The sequence below is a fragment of the Zootoca vivipara genome, chromosome 3 (genome assembly GCF_965207765.1).
Source record: "Zootoca vivipara chromosome 3, rZooViv2.hap1.1, whole genome shotgun sequence".
NCBI lineage: Eukaryota > Metazoa > Chordata > Lepidosauria > Squamata > Lacertidae > Zootoca > Zootoca vivipara.
In genome coordinates, this window is record NC_142586.1 from 84,796,904 (window position 1) to 84,813,559 (window position 16,656).

Below are 16,656 nucleotides of genomic sequence, written 5' to 3' on the forward strand. Positions count from 1 at the left end.
GGTTCAAGTCCCCACTTGGCCATGAAGGTCACTGCCTTTCAGCCTAAGCTGATTAAATGAGGAGGGGGTTAAATGAGGATGAGGAGAGCCATGTATGCCATCTTGAGTTCCTTGAAGAAGAAAATGTAGGGTATAAATGGAACACATGAATAAATAAGTAAACTAGGCACTGAGATGCACAGCATCAGGGTACAGTGAGTCCTAAAGGCCCCTAGGATGGCATTGTGTAGATTGGTATGAAGGAGAACCATTGTGAATGTCAGTGGTCTGTGTTTGGCTGAGCTTGAGTCTGGACTAAGGATTCTGAGCCCCTGTGTTCTGATCTGATACACATACCCTCCAACTCCCGGATTGAAAAATCCGGGATCAGCGGTGGTGCGGCACCGGAAGTCGCTTCTACGCGGCGGTGCAGCACTGGAAGTCGCACTGGAAGGTGCGACACTGGAAGTCGCACTGGAAGGTGCAGCACTGGAAGTCGCACTGGAAGGTGCAGCACTGGAAGTCGCTTCTACGCATGTCCAGACATGCATAGAAGCGACTTCCGGGGCCGGCGCCACCTGATTTCCGGGGCCGTTCTGCCCATGTCTGGGCACCGGTGCCAGGCTGCCCATGTCTGCATGTCTGGGCACCAGAAATCGCTTCTGCACATGTCCAGACATGCACAGACAGCCGGGAGATGGGACATGGCCGCTGGCAGAAGCTTTATTTACGGGATATAATCAATTCAGGATAACAGCAGGAAACAATAACAAAATATGGGGGGGTTCCGGCGAAAAATGGGAGACTTGGCAGCTATGTTGATTCATGATATCCAATCACAGAACATTTCAGGATTTGGGCCTCTTCCATTGGCCCTTAAACTCTGAATTATGATTTGCAGCTTGAAAGTTTAGACAGCCAATCACGTTGGAAGTGGGAGTGGCCCAGGCCTTCACAAATATTATCAAGCAGTTGCTTTGCCCCTGTTATCTAGTTCTGTTAGTTCATTAAAAGTTATTGCTGTTATGACTGTGTCTTGCCTCGCGGGAACTCACCTACACTTCAGTGGACACAGACCAAATGACAGCAACAATATAATATAATCAGCAGCAGGACTGCATGAGTGGAATTGTGTTGAGCTGTTGGCTTCTCAACTTCCTAGCATTACTGCCACTTACTGAGAGGGAAGTGAGCATCTCTCCATTTCTGCATTCACTATTTATAATTCCCCCACCCCCACCATGTGTCTATAATATGCCTGTAACTTAGATAACATTTCATGCATCTGATGGAAGTGGAGTCCGTGGAAACTTATGTCTCAATAGATTTGTTAGTCTCCAAGACTTTATTGATTTTTATGCAGCAGACTAACATGGCTACCTTTCTGAAAATGGTCAAAAATTCCATTATTTCTTAGTGCCCCCCCCCCGCACATTCATTCTGAGTCTCGTTCTGCTTATCAATGAAGCACCATCTTAATTCAGATCAGCTTCTTGAGAATCCAGGCCACATATCTGAAATTAAACAAATATTATCCAGCCTCATCAAGAAACTTTAACATTAGTCACAGCAACACTCTCAGCCATGATTTATTCATGAACTAGTGGAAACCAAGTGCTTCAAAAATAATAATAAAGTCTCCCAAATAGAACTCTCTCTTTTTTGCCTATTACAAAGATATCAACGGTAATTTTCTGTTCACACTATGAGATAATTGCCATTCTGTGATACATGCTGTATGGAATCCCACGGTTTTGTATTTGAGTGCTCTCATAAAAGCTATTAACTTGTTGAGGTTATTAAGCATTAATTTGACACATGACTTCTTCAGAATGGGTGAAAACTGATTTTTTTTTTTATAAAAAAGGTAGAATATTAATTTAGGAATGGGGGGGAGAGACCACTGACAGGACCAAGATAAGGCTATCAATTGCAACTAGTCATAAGGACTATGGGTGGAGATCTTTCTCTCAGCCGCACCCCTTCTCCCCAGGCCACACCCCTTTTCAAGAGGTTCAGCCTGGCTGGGATGTGTATTTGAACTGTGATAATGTCTCTTTCTTGCCTGGATGGAGGACTAAGACAGGTGCATTTGTAGAAAACCCTCCAACCTGTGTGTGGTTGGAGTGGAGCAACTTTCACATTAATTAACTACATCCACTTTTCCCTCTGCCTCCCCACCCCCCACCACTGAAAGGTTGTCCACAAGGGAATGTGGTGCTTAAATGGAAAAGGGATCCCCTATCCCTGGGCTACAGCATTCCGCTAGCAGGATCAATAGGGAGAAACTGTGGAAGAGGGCTGTTGTCCCCATGTTCTCCTTGTGGGCATCTGCTTGTCCACTGTGAAAAACAGGATGCTGGACTAGAGAGGCATTTGGTCTGATTCAGGAGGCCTCTTCTTATGCTCTTAAGAGCCCAGTTCAGCATCTGTATATAAGGTTTGCCTCACTCACTTCAATGAGAGCAGCTCTGGTGCTCCCATTAGAGTGAATGAGGAAGTAGGAGTGGGCAAATGTGTCCCATTTTCTCCACATTTCCACATGAGTTTATTTTTTTAAAGGGTCCTCATGAAAATATACCAGACTTTTAGTGCAGATTTCTTCTAATATACTTTTTTTTTGCAATTTTCCTTAATAGAATGCCTTTTGGAATGGTATTTTCATGTGTGTGTTTTTATGTGTACTTTAAATATAACACAAACTATTAATTTTATGAATTTAATGAAGGAGGGATGAGCCTTTTTTCTGGCTCATGTTATTTTCACAAGTGTTCCTTCACAACTCTGTCACATCTTGTTACTGCATTATTTTATTTTATTTTATATATAAAAAGCATATACAGTGGTACCTCAGAAGTTGAATGGAATCAATTCCGGAAGTCCGTTCGACTTCCAAAATGTTCGGAAACCAAGGTGTGGCTTCCGATTGGCTGAAGGAAGCTCCTGCAGCCAATCAGAAGCCGGGGAAGTCACGTCGGACATTTGGGTTCCAAAGAACGTTTGCAAAACAGGAACACTCATTTTTGGGTTTGTGGCATTCACGAGCCAAAACGTTCTACTTGCAAGGCGTTCGGGATCCAAGGTACGACTGTATCTAAGATTTTTTTTAAAAGTATTTTCTCTCAAAATGTGCATTTGTAAGCATTTCTCAAATACACATTACTAAAAGTATTTTCTTCCCAATGTATGCATTCTCTGAAAACTGTTTTGATTGTGTGACGAGGACGGTGTCAGGACACTTGGGTGTGTGTCTGTAAAACTTGTGGCTAACTGCATTCCATTTCCTGCATTTGTCTTGGAAGTGTAGATCGGTTAGTTCATATTGGAAATCACAAGAACTGAAGCCCTTGTGGATTAACTTTGGCACTTCCACTAACATATTATGGTGCCCAGCCTTGAAGAAGTTGGCCATCTTTGCTTTATACGCTAGACATGTCACACAGTGCCATCTTGTGGATATCTTGGAAAATCTACTTCAAAGGGTAGACAGTCTAATGAACCTTAAGGAAACCCCAACAATTTCCTTGACCCTAATTAATTGAGAACCTCAGAAACTGGGAGGTTGATTCAGAGGGAAGCCCTGCTGTGCACACTCCATTAAAACGAATGGGGTGAAACATATACTTAAAAGAGTGTGGCAAGAGCCTCACAAATGTCATTATTTTTGTCGGGAGGGGTTAATACAAACAGCTGCAATCCTATGCATTATTTAAGCAAAATACTCACTAAGGGCTCATCCATGCTTCCACCTTTCTCCCAGGAAAACCTGCCCAAATTTCAATTGGGTTTTCTCTGGATTGATAATTGCTCTGATTTAGTATAAAGAGCATGTTTTCTGGGGAAAGCAGTTGGTCAAAGGCAAAACTGCTCGGACCCACGATATCAAACTAAGTCATATAGCAAGTATGAAATCAAGTGGCTTAAGTTAGGCAATTGATTTCAATGGACCTACTCACTACATGACGAAAGCTGAATAGCACCCTATGGGTGTACGGCACAACTGCCCCATTTTGAGCAGGACATCCCAGAAGCCACCCTGGCTTCTGATGCCAATCCTGGATGTCCCATTTTGGCTTCTGCCACCTCCATGGCCTCCACAGCCACCACCACTAGGGTGGGTGTCGACATCTTCCTGGAAGCCGGTGCTGCAATCACCCAGGAACCAAAAGAACATGGAACCAAATGATGCATGCTTTCTAGTGCTATGTTCTCCTATTCTTCTGGTGGGTGGGTGGGTGTGGTGGACAGCGGGGGTGGGATGGTGGGGATGAGGAGGGGGGAAGGTGTGTGGAGGGGGGGAAGGTCATATCCTGGTTGTTAGGTTTTCTTAATATTAATGTGGTCAATGGTGCTACTCATAGAGGTGTGTGTGTTTGTAATCTTAGCCTGCATGGCGGCACACCTGTCGACAATTCAACACACCTGTGGTATGTTAGCAATCTGCCTAACTAGCAGGGGGAGTTTACCTGCTGCACTGAATGCAGCGATGTGATAGGATAATTGATTATTTTGAATACTGTATTTAAGTTGACCAAATGCTATGTATTATATCTTGCTATCCTACTTTCTTATTCTGTACTCTCTGTTTGACTTACTAATTGACTAGTGTAGTATTTAAGAATTCGGTTAATGACTGGGGGAGTGTGTAGTGGTGAGAAGGGGTGTTTTGCAGCTGTTTGATTAGTATTTAAAAGAAAGCTAAGCAAAGATATTGCAGGCAAGTTTTTACTCCATCATCCCAGCCGCTGCACAAACTTGGTTGCCAAAGAAAAGTCCAACACCGATTTGCCTTTGCAGTATATTGGAGGGTTTATAACGGTTCAACCCAAACCCACAGAGGGTGGCGGTTGGACTGGGTGGAGGTGCTCCTTTGCCCATTCCTGCTGACTCCTGCTGGTTAGCATCAATACAGTGGAATGCTCCTTATTCTTTGCAGACTGGTGCAAGGGCTGCTAGCAGGATCCATTACAGCAGCAGCCATGGAAACTCCAGACACAGGGTGTTCCAGGGGAAGGAAGCGGCTGAGCCCAGCCCCAGATCCAACAGAACTGGCCATACTGCCATCATGTGACAGCACTGAGCCTGACGCAAGCCTGTTGACTGCGCCAACTCAAGACTAGCACAGAAATTTCCCTGCTTCAACCAGTGGTGGCCCCACCGCTCCATTCAGGCAGCCAACGTGCAGGGTTCTGATTGCACCCTAAAGAAAATACAGTGCTACCTTGGTTTAAGAACAGCTTGGTTTATGAACAACTTGGATTAAGAACACTGCAACGCCGGGAGTAGGTGTTTTGGTTTGTGAACTTTGCCTTGAAAACAGAACATGTTCCGCTTCCTCTTGAGTGTGTTCCAATTGGGAAAGCACGCCTCGGTTTAAGAACATTTGGTTTAAGAATGGACTTCCGTAACAGATTAAGTTCGTAAACCAAGGTACCACTGTATATGAATATCTATCACTGTATCTCAGAGAGCTATTGTGAGTTAAACACTGAGGAAAGACACTGTTCTAAGCTCCTTGAATGAAGGGTGGGATACAAATCTGGTAGATATTTTACAGTATCAGCTAAATTATGTTGAGACCACCCACTATTGCTGCAACCTAGCCTAAATTCCCTATGTCCGATGCAGTTCGATGCACAATTATTTGGGACATGGATTACATTATCTTCATTGACAGAAAGGAACAGCTGGGGGGAAAGGCATGCCAGTTTTTGATCATTTTTCATAAAGGGGATTGGAATTCAATAGAAATAAATGGTGTTCAGAGCAATACAAATATTGGAGCTCTGTAACAACTGATGCTATTAAACCTTGCCTGGAAAGAAAGAGAAGCCGAAGTTAAAATTCCAACAGCAGAAAATGTAGGGCAGCTGCATTATTTTATACATTCCCACAGCAATCTTATGAAGTGCTCCCCCCCCCCCCCCCGGAAGATATTTATATCTTTGATCAGAAAAAAAGAGCTATTGTACAGACCTAAAATTCCAAGATAGGATGATATACTGTATATGAATTGGTGCATAATGATGGTTCAAGAAATCTGTGTCATATGTCAGTCTTTCGCTGGTAAAATTAGTACATGTGATTCTAAACCAGAATAATGAGCTCTTGGCAGTATGTAAAATGTAGCTTTCTTTCATGTACGTGGGAGGGCAAATATTCCATTTGTCACCATCAACTCCCTATACCACATTTTAAATTCTTGTAAAGCAACCCATTTACTACCTAGAATTCAGTGCCTCCAAAATGGAAAAAGAGATGAGTTTTATTATTTCAATTTTCAGAGTGAACATTATCAAATCTGATTTCAAGTTAAAAAAAACCAAACAACTATGAGGCAGAGAGATGTTTAAGGTTGGCATAATAGCATGGTGGCAAAGAAAATGCAAAATATGAGGTATTTGAATTTCAGTTGGTGCAGAATTATATCCGTTGCCAACTATTCACTGTCTAATGACTTCAGGTCCAAACAGTAACTATTGATATGGCTGGGAGTGCTGACGGAAATGTGACTGAGAAAATGGAGTCTTTGGCTGAATACAAGCTCCGCCTGGGGACAAGTAGATCACCCTATTTCTGTGTCATAGCAGTTTCACATGTGCTCCATCATAGGACCACCCCAGCAGATTTTTCATAGATTTTTCACAATACACATGAAAAACTTGCATTTAAATTGCCCATATTTTGTACACCTGAAAAATTCATGTTTTTGTATGCCTTTTGTATGCTTTTAATGTTTGATTTCTGTATTTTAATGTTTTGTTGGAAGCCGCCCAGAGTGGCTGGGGGAACCCGGCCAGATGGGCGGGGTATAAATAAATTATTATTATTATTATTATTATTATTATTATTATTATTATTATTATTTATTCTAGTGCATCTCTCCACAAAACATAGCTTTGTGCACATTTTAAAAACAAAAACAAACAAAACCCCGATACAGAATCACTAATTTCAGAGTAATGCGCGATCTGAGTGATAGCTATGTTCTGATCTGCATAAAAGGTCTAGGATTGGTCAAGTAGCTCAGTTCACTTCAAAACATGGACTGAACACATTTCTCCTCCATCCCTAGCCCGATATTCCCCATTCACTAAAGGCTTTGCTCACATTCCTGTTCCTTGGCTCCTGCTCCCTCCATCTCTCCTTGTACTGGCTTCCTTGCCCCGGTTTGCTGCATAATTTGTCTCCTTTCCTCAGACCTTCAGCACTGCCTTGGCCTCAGTTTGTTCTGGTTTACTGTTCCTTTACACCTCCTTTCCTTGACCATCTCCTATTTCTGTCCCTCTTTCCCTCAGGTACCTAGAATGTAACCCTCTTCCTCGCTTTGCTTCATCTCGTAATTACAACGAATGAGCATTGGTCCTCTACCCCATGGGTTAGGAACATCAGGCCTGTTGGCCAAATTTGGCCCTTCCAGCCTCTCTGAGTGGCCCTCAGAACTCTCCCCAGGCTACACCCCTCACTGCCCCTGCTTTGCATCATGGCTGTTTTTGCCTAATCGGAATGCGCCCTTGAACTCTGACAATGCCTCTTGCTTGTCTGGATGAAGGATGGAGATCAAGCATGTCAATGGGTGTAGACACTGCCATACTATACAAAGGGGACCTTTACAATCGTTTATCTGTTTGCTTTTGCCTCTGCCTTGCATGTGGCCCTTGGAAGGCTGGCCAGAATGGAATGTGGCCCTTCTACTGAAAAAGGTCCTCCATCCCTGTTCTAGTCTAACATGCTGCTTCTAATCATATCCAGCCAGATGCTCCTTGAATGCCCACCAATGGACAAAAGTCCTACTCTATGGTCCCTATGCTTTGGGAATGGGCATTCAGAGGAATCCTGCCTCTGAATTTGGAGGTTCTGTTTAGCTTTGCTGGCTTATAGCCATTAAGAAATCTGTCATCCATCTATTGGACTAATCCCATTTTAAAGCCACCTGAATTTGTGGCCTTCAGCCCATCTCATGACAGCAAGTGCCATTAATTATGCAGCATGTGAAGAAGCATTTTCTTTTGTCTCTCCTGAAACTCTTGCCAATCATTGTGGCTGGATGATCCCAAGTTCTTATATGATGAGGGAGAAAAGTAAAATCTCTTTTCCCTTTCTTCACAACATACATAATTTTATCAACTTTTTCTCATCTCTTTCCTCAGCTATGCCATTTTCTATGCTAAATAGCTCTGGTAGCTTTAGCCTTTCTCTCTACAGAAGATGTTCCATTACTTTAGTTATTTGGTTGCCCCTTTCTATGCCTTTGGCAGCTCCCCGTTTTGAGGTGGGGCTAGCTAATTGCACACAGTGTTATAGACATAGGCATACCCTGGGTTTTTACAAGGACATCATTATATTTGATGCATGTTTGATGTATTAAACCAGGCATCCCCAAACGGCGGCCCTCCGTGCTAATCTTCTCTGTATCATTCCAATTTTAGTATATGTGCTGCCGAAGCAAGCACCAAACTGCAGCCCTCCAGATGTTTTGGCCTACAACCCCCATGATCCCTAGCTAACAGGACCAGTGGTCGGGGAAGATGGGAATTGTAGTCCAAAACATCTAGAGGGCCAAAGTTTGGGGATGCCTGTATTAAGCTGATCTACTGATTTGCAATGCATTTCATATTTGCTTGATGAATGGAATGTTATTGCTGATTTTATGCTGTTCACTGCTAACCCATATTTTCTTGGTAGTGTAGAACTCTTTTGTAAATAAATAATATTGCCTGTTTTACTTTCAGTTCAGATCTTGCTGTTTAGTTGTTTAGTCATGTCCGACTCTTCATGACCCCATGGACCAGAGCACGACAGGCTTCCACTGCCTCCCGCAGTTTGGTCAGACTCATGTTCGTAGCTTCGAGAATACTGTCCATCCATCTCATCTTCTGTTGTCCCCTTCTCCTTGTGCCCTCATCTTTCCCAACATCAAGGTCTTTTCCAGGGAGTCTTCTCTTCTCATGGGGTGGTCAAAGTATTGGAGCCTCAGCTTCAGGATCTGTCCTTCCAGTGAGCACTCAGCACTCCAGATCTTAATAACCCCTTGAATGAGAGTTGCCTTCTTTTTCACCACTTCACCAAACTGATGTGATTGACTTAACAATGATCCCAATATCAGTTCCCTGGCCAGGCACCTCCAGTTGAGTCTATTTGTGAAATTGAGGTGTTTTACCTCATTGTGCATCACCTGACACTTCAAGTCTCATTTGCCTTTTGGTTGCCCATTCAACTATTTTGGACAACTTCTTTTGAAGTTTCTCACATTCTGCTTGGATTTTCACCATGAGGTATTTATCATCTGCAAACCCAGTTATTTCACCTCTTGCACCAACTCCAGATAATTTTTGCAAGCAGTCAGTAAAGCATGTTAATCTCAAGGTCATGGATTTGAGCCCCACGTTGGGCAAACGCTTCCTGCATTGCAGGAGTTTCAACTACATGGCCCTTGTGGTCCCTTCCAACTCTATGTTTCTATGATTTAGGGATCCCACTACTTGCTCTCCTCCTTTGCGAAACTTTATTCACATCTTCAGCTTTCTGTTCTTTAATCAGGTACCAATCCAAGGGTTTGCACAGGAGCCTTTGTTGAGGAAAATTCTCAAAAGCTGTTTGAAGCTCAAATATATGCCTAATAGATCAAGTTTATCTACATATTTATTGGCACCAGAACAATTTCAAAAGGTTGGCGAGGCTGACTTTCATCTGCAGAAGCCATGCTGATTCTTCCTCAGCAATGATTGATCTTCTATTTGTTGAATAATTCTAACTTAAATAATAATGTTTTCTCCTAGTCACCCACCCACCCACCCGCGCAGTAGACCTTAGGCTTATGGGCTAGTCATCTCCTGTCTCCTTCTGAAACAGTAACAGTACATAAGGTAAACACAATTTAGTTTCTGGACAATCTTTGGAAATTCCATCATAGGATTCCAAGCACTCCTTTGCCAGTCAAAGCAAGGAGCTTCCAGTTACAGTATGTGGCTACATGGTGGGAATTGCTCTACTCTTCTTTTTCTTTGGCAATCACTTGTAGCTGAATAAGATTGTCTTCCATGAACATGGTCTTAACTGGTAAAGGCTGTTCTCCAATTGGAGCGCTCGCAGGCCAGTGTTTCCCAATTGTCAGTGTTTATATTACAATTTATTTATTTATTTTAGATTTGCCTTGAGAGAGTCTTTAAACCTCTTTTGTTGACCACCAGCATTACACTTTCTATTTTTTAAGTTTGTAATAGAGTAATTGCACAATATGACCAGTCCAGCGAAGTTGATGTTGAAGAATCATTGCTTCGACACTGGTGATCTTTGCTTTTTCCAGTACACTGGCATTAGTTTGCCAGTCTTCCCAAGTTATGTGCAAAATTTTTCAGAGGTACAATTGATGGAATCTTTCAAGGAGTTGGAGACGGTGTTTATAAGTGGTCCACGGTAGGTTTGGTAGTACAATAGCTTTGTAAACAAGCATTTTGGTTTCCCTGCAAATGTCCCGGTCCTCAGTTAATTGCCTATCACAAAAACATCTTGAGAACTGGTGAGGCAAGGGCAAGAGGTGCTTTTCCCATCCCTGTACCCATTGATAGCCTTTCAAATTGTCCAAGGCGGTGGCCATTAGGAAATTCCATGCACACTGTATGAAGAAACAGGTTTTTTTCATCTGTCAATTCAGCTACATTGGATGACCCCAGGTTATAATATTATCAGAGTTGGGGGACACACACATTTATTTGCTTTCTCTACAACATGCATATTTTCATATTGTATATGTATACACTTGCATTTTTCTAAACTAAAAAAGCCCGAATTAATTTATGCTATTTTTTTTGTTAATTACATAGCTGGAAAGTAACCGTCAACCCTATCCCTGACCTGTCGTATGAACATCAGCTAATTGTTCAATTTTTTAATTTTTATTTTTGCTTTGAGCACTGAATTACCTTACTGATACCAATCAAATTTGTTTCGAGTTGGGTACTGTTGCAAAAATATTTTGAAAACCAGAATGCCCATAGCTGTTAGTCACTACAGTAGTTTGACATCAATGACCCTGCAGCTCAGGATGAGACAAATAGTAAAACAACAGTATTCACTGCAAAAGGCAACAGCTGCATTTGAAGGCAACATTTTATTGTATTATGCAAGTATGTTTGCATATGCCTGTTTCAAATTAGCACAGTGCCTTTCTCGATGGCAAGGGATGAACAATTAATATTTATTTTCTCTGGCTGTGATCGGGGTGGGGGTGGGGACCTTGTATACCATTAAATCAAATTAGTGAAAAGTTTCTAATATGGAGAAATGCATATGTGCCAGCGGGTTTTCATCATAGTTCATTTATAATTCCGTGAACACCATGGATATTATCACAAAGGAACAGCTCTTTTTCTGCATTTCTTGGAAGGCACCACTAAAAACAAAAGAAGAGCCCAACCCGTCCAGCATTCTCGACTAAAGCCACCATGGCCACCATAGCTACCATGGATAGCCTTGTCTCACCTTGACTTTGTCTAATCCTCTTTTAAAGCCATTCATGTTGGTGAGGCCCTGGATGGATAGCAGACTTAATAGGCAGACAGGTCACCTGCTCCCAGTCTTGCCCATGCAAATTACCCCCGTGCAAATATTGTGAAAATCGCTGCCCTCTTTTCGTTGTTGTCAGTTAGGCGCCATGAAAGCATGTAAGATCTATTTTAAAGAAATAAAACTGCCATTCTGCACTGGGGAGTGGAGGTGGGAATAAGCAAATGCCATATGATTCCTGTTTTCTTATGCCACAATAATGAAAATGAAAAGTTTTTCTTTTCTTCTCTCTTGATAGGAACAATGATACTATTTCTCCTGCAGTGTATTTATCACCAAAGAAGCCATTGTCTTGAAGGCTATGTATGTATGTATTATCTGTCTGTCTGTCTGTCTGTCTGTCTGTCTGTCTGTCTGTCATCTATCTATCATAATACAGATAGTACTTACAGACATCGTACAATAGTACAAGTACAAGACCTACATCGGGAACAAGAGAAGGGGATCAAATCAACCTTACCTAACAACTGAAGTGGGACTCAAAGCCATTGCAGGGGTTGGGGCTACTAGATAGAGCCATAGGTGCCAACTTCCGGATTGAAAAATCTGGGATTGCCAGCTGCGTGGAACCGGAAGTCGCGCTGCGGCCATTTTGAAACTGGGCAGAGCAGCACCAGAAAGTTGATTCTACGCATGCTCTGCCCATTTCCAAAATGGCCGCAGCGCCAGAAATCGCTTCTGCGCATGTCCAGAGACTCCAGACATGTGCAGAAGGAGCCTCCCTGGTCCAGTAAGAATCTGGGGGATTTATGGGTTTTTGTTTGTTTTTTTAATCCAGGCTGCCAGCGGGAAACAGCTGGAAAAACGGGGGTTTCCCAGGGAATACGGGAGACTTGGCAGCTATGAACAGAGCAGCCTGCGCTATTTCCTCCCTAGGGGTGGGTATCCAAAAAGGAGACATATCCGGCCTCCAAGAAGTGCACCACAGCTGTCACCACCACTGTGGCAGCCGCCGCCAATGCCTTCTTTGGAGGCTGGATCTGCTGCCCCTGTGGATCCTGCTGCCTCACCTTGCCTCGTGGGTGGCCCAGCCTTGGCTGTGCCCCAAGATGGCCAGCCCTGAATCTCTCTCACTTAAGTTCTGCTCAGAGTGCAGACTCCAGCCTAAGCCCTGCACAGGGGTAGCCAGGGTCCCAATGAACTTACCTTTGACCTCCCATCACTGGCATTGCTGTGAGGGAAGGAGGGATGGAACAGGGAAGGCATGAGGCGCGTGGTGAAAATGCAGCAGCGGAGCCAATCTGGCGTTCTTGCTAATGCAACCCCGTCTCTGCCCCCTTGCCTCACAATCCTGTTAAGTCACAGGAACACCAGAGATGCGAGGTCAGGAAAGCACCACAGTCCACACCAGGCATCCCCAAACTTCGGCCCTCCAGATGTTTGGACTACAATTCCCATCATCCGTGACCACTGGTCCTGTTAGCTAGGGATTATGGGAGTTGTAGGCCAAAACATCTGGAGGGCCGCAGTTTGGGGATGCCTGGTCCACACCAAGCACTACAACACAGAAGCACAGAGGCTCTAACCCGGAAGAGAACAGTAGCACCCTCTAGCAGGCAAAAGCTATAGATAATGCAGACAAAACCATTTCCTCCTCAGACTTCATATGTGGCTCTGCAGTAAAATTGCAAGCCACTATGGCAGTTCAAAGACACGGCTGTTTAGTTTCACTTAGCTACACAGCTAATTAAGGTATAATTCCAGCTCATTGTGATTAACTACCATTGCTTTATTAGAAGGATATTTAATTAGTATTAGCTCTAACACTTTTCCAGTAGAGAAGGACTCATTCCATAATGGCCGGACTTCACCGCTAAGTTTACGAAATCCAATTGCTATTTAACGAGCAAGCTGATTCTCTATGTCACAGCAGAAGGGGGGGGGGGGGGAAGATGCTGGATTATTTGCCAGGATCATTGATTTCATGGCGATTTGAACAGATGCACAAGTAATTGGCAATATACTTGAAGGTCCAGTACTGTTCTCTTGTGTTAAGTTTTTCTTTGACTATCTTGCTACTTTGTTCCGAGCGTTGTGGTGATGTGGCCCACTTCCAGTTTTTGGAAACTACAATAAATTCATGATGGTTCTCAAAACAGTGTAGATTCAGTTCATAAAGTCAGATTTTCAGTGGTTCCACACTACCCTGCTGAAGGATGGATGACATGGGGTGTCCTAAACAATAGGAATCGATACCCAACTCAGCCACAAAGGGTGCATAATTTTTTATCATCACATCATTAATAATAGGAGTTTGCATCAGCTCTGTGTGAACCCAAAAATTCTGAGGCATATGGGGATGACTTGGAGATTTCTGAGTCAAGTCACACCATAACAAGGTATTATAAATTTTGTGAACAACTTTGGTTTTTTTTTTCTTCTTCTCACAATCAAGTGGTACTGTATATCAATTTTATAAAATAAAATAAAATCTATTTGGGATCAGGGGTTCTTGAAGCTTTCAAGTCACTCAGGGGTCTCAGCTGTTCAAAAAAATGTATGGGTTTTGTTTTGTTTTCCTGGGAAATGAAGCCATGACTGGGGAAACACAGAGCTTGAGAAGGGAGGGGTGTAACTGTGTGGAGGGGGGGCAATCTTCTCTTTTGATGGACAGAGCTAGCTTTTAATAACATGGAATTAATTTCCCAGGACACTCCAATCACAGTGATTTGGGAAACAGATCAAAAACTGATTTTCACATGGATCTATGATTTCCCCTGTGGAAGTCTATGCAGATATTTCCATTCAACCTCACAAATCTAGAAGACATGGACCCTGCTCAATTACTCCTGGGGTAACAGGGTCTCAAGGTTTTTTTTTCCTGGGGTGGCTGGGTGACATTTTCAGCACCCCAGTCTTTCCTAGTGATTCAAGCTCTTTTCTTCCGCCAGCAGCCCTCCGAAAATTCCTATTGTATCGCACTGCAAAACGGTAAGTCTGCCCTAGCAAACTGCAGTTACCCTTCTGAAATTTGTTAGGCTTTATATCTCTTCATGCCTGCAAACTGCCTCTGATTCTGGCAGAAAATGTAAAGTGATAGACTTTTCCTTTTTTTAAAAAAAGTAAAATTTAAAGGTGCCCTGCACAAAAATGCCTGGAATGTATCTGTGTACAACTCGACAGGTTTAAACCACTCTAAACGGGTTGCTCTTCCTGAAGACTTAATCCACATCTGTGAAAAGGGTGTATGTGTGTCTGAATCCGGGTTCTGAACTGGGTTTTTTCTTTCTCTTCCCGGTGCTTTTTTTGGTCAATTAACTGTAAACTGTACACATAAGGAAGAAAAAGAAAAAAAACTACTGTATGCATATCATTGGCAGATGGGTCTAGATAGAAAACTGATGGGCTCCTTCAGACAGTGGGTTGCATCCCACTTTGCAAACACCTTAAACTGGCTGTGATATGCTCATTTCATTTTCACTGGCACTCAATCAAAAATCTGCTCCGCCTGTTCTGTGCAGATCTTTTGAAAGAACGCATAAAAAGTTGATATTTAAATTGCATGTATAGTCATATACATCATTGCTCATGTTGTTGTAAGGGCATTATTCAATGCTTTTCAATGCATTTCCTTACTAAATATGCATTTTATATGCATTTTAAAAACAACAACAACAAAACCAATTCTGTGTGCACTTTTGGCATGGTGAAACTACATTGCAAAAGCCTGAAAAGTGTGCGATCTGCCCAAGAGCTGCGTTCCAATCAGCAAGCAAGTTCAGCACCCTCAATTGGGGCCATTCTCCTGTGAAAAGCGGATCAAAAGAATTGCTCTTCCATCTCTCTGCACACTTCCTTCTCATGTTCCAGACTTGCATGGAAAGTAAGAGAAAGTGTTGAAAGGGCAGCCAAAATCATAACAAACAAAGGGAAGAAAAGGAGAGGTTTTTTGACAAAAATGAGGGAGAAAATTAAATGGAAAAGACTTGTTCTGGTTTAACTCTAATCCCAATAGTTTCTACTGCAGGGTCTTCAGCTTGGCATCAGTCACTTAAGTTTCATTGATTCCGTTGGTCTCAGTAAACATAATTGACTGATGAATTGATTTCTATTAAGTTTTTGCAATTCTGAGTATCTGCCTTTGGACAGATTGATTTCAAAGGCCAGAAGGGAACATTATTGGACTGCAGGCAGCATTAAACATCAGAGACCTTCACCCAGAGATTCTTTTGCCTGAATTGACTAACTCATATAGGAGCTACAAGATAGGAATGCTTCCACAATTCTCCCTAGCTGAAAAATTCCTTAGCTGAACTTCTCTCCATTTTCTGGGTTAGGGTGGGATATTGTATTACATATCTGTATGTTATATATGTGTGTGTGTGTGTTGTAAGAATTTAATAAATAAAATTAAAGGTGGATAAAGAAAGGTTGTTCTCCCTCTATCGCTAGAAAATTGAAAGATTAAGGATATTCCTTGCTCAAAACCAATCTTTCTATCTTCTTTAAACAAATCTGCTATTTGATAGTATTGTAATCAACTGCTTCAATGCTCTTTTATCTCCTCATGTGGTTTTAATTTGACCCCATCCTGATCTTTTATTAATATTTGCTGATATGTTAACCAATTCTTCCCCACATTTAATTTCTTTACTTCTAATACTTCAGGTCCTTCTTTTGGGCTTACCATAGGCATCTGGTTTCGCTACTGTGAGAACAGGATACTGGACTACATAGGCCACTGGTCTAATTCAACATACTTTTTATGTTTTTATGGTTTTATCTACATACACACATACGGTAGACCAAAGAAAGTAACGATGCGGGAAATCTAAGGAAGTTTTTGAATTGTTTCTACATTATCAGCACCTTTTGTTATTAAGAGTTTTCTATACAGGTGGCATATAGAGTCATAGAATTGCAGTGTTGGACGGAGCCTCAATTGTCATCTAGTCCAACCCCCTGCAATGCAGGAATCAACTTTAAGCTACTACAAAACTATTTGTTTATCTTAAGAGTTAATAATCACTGAAATTGGTTCAAATTCATTCTATTCACACATTAAGCCATTTACACCATTCAACGGTCAATGGCCAATGGTAAGATGTATCTATACAAATCAGCTATTTAGCTGGCCTATTTATTTTTCCATGACCATTTCTCCACACAATT

At 42.3% G+C, this 16,656-nt stretch overlaps 1 protein-coding gene and 1 non-coding gene across 2 annotated transcripts in view; both read right to left on the bottom strand.

Moving 5' to 3' along the window:
• LRFN2 (leucine rich repeat and fibronectin type III domain containing 2) overlaps window positions 1-16,656 on the bottom strand; it is a 58,288-nt gene that overhangs the window by 14,853 nt on the left and 26,779 nt on the right. The gene's annotated exons all lie outside the window — the stretch shown is intronic.
• Window positions 8,321-8,432, bottom strand: LOC118083283 (U6 spliceosomal RNA). Its single transcript, XR_004692359.1, has one exon. It is a non-coding gene; the product is annotated as a U6 spliceosomal RNA (small nuclear RNA).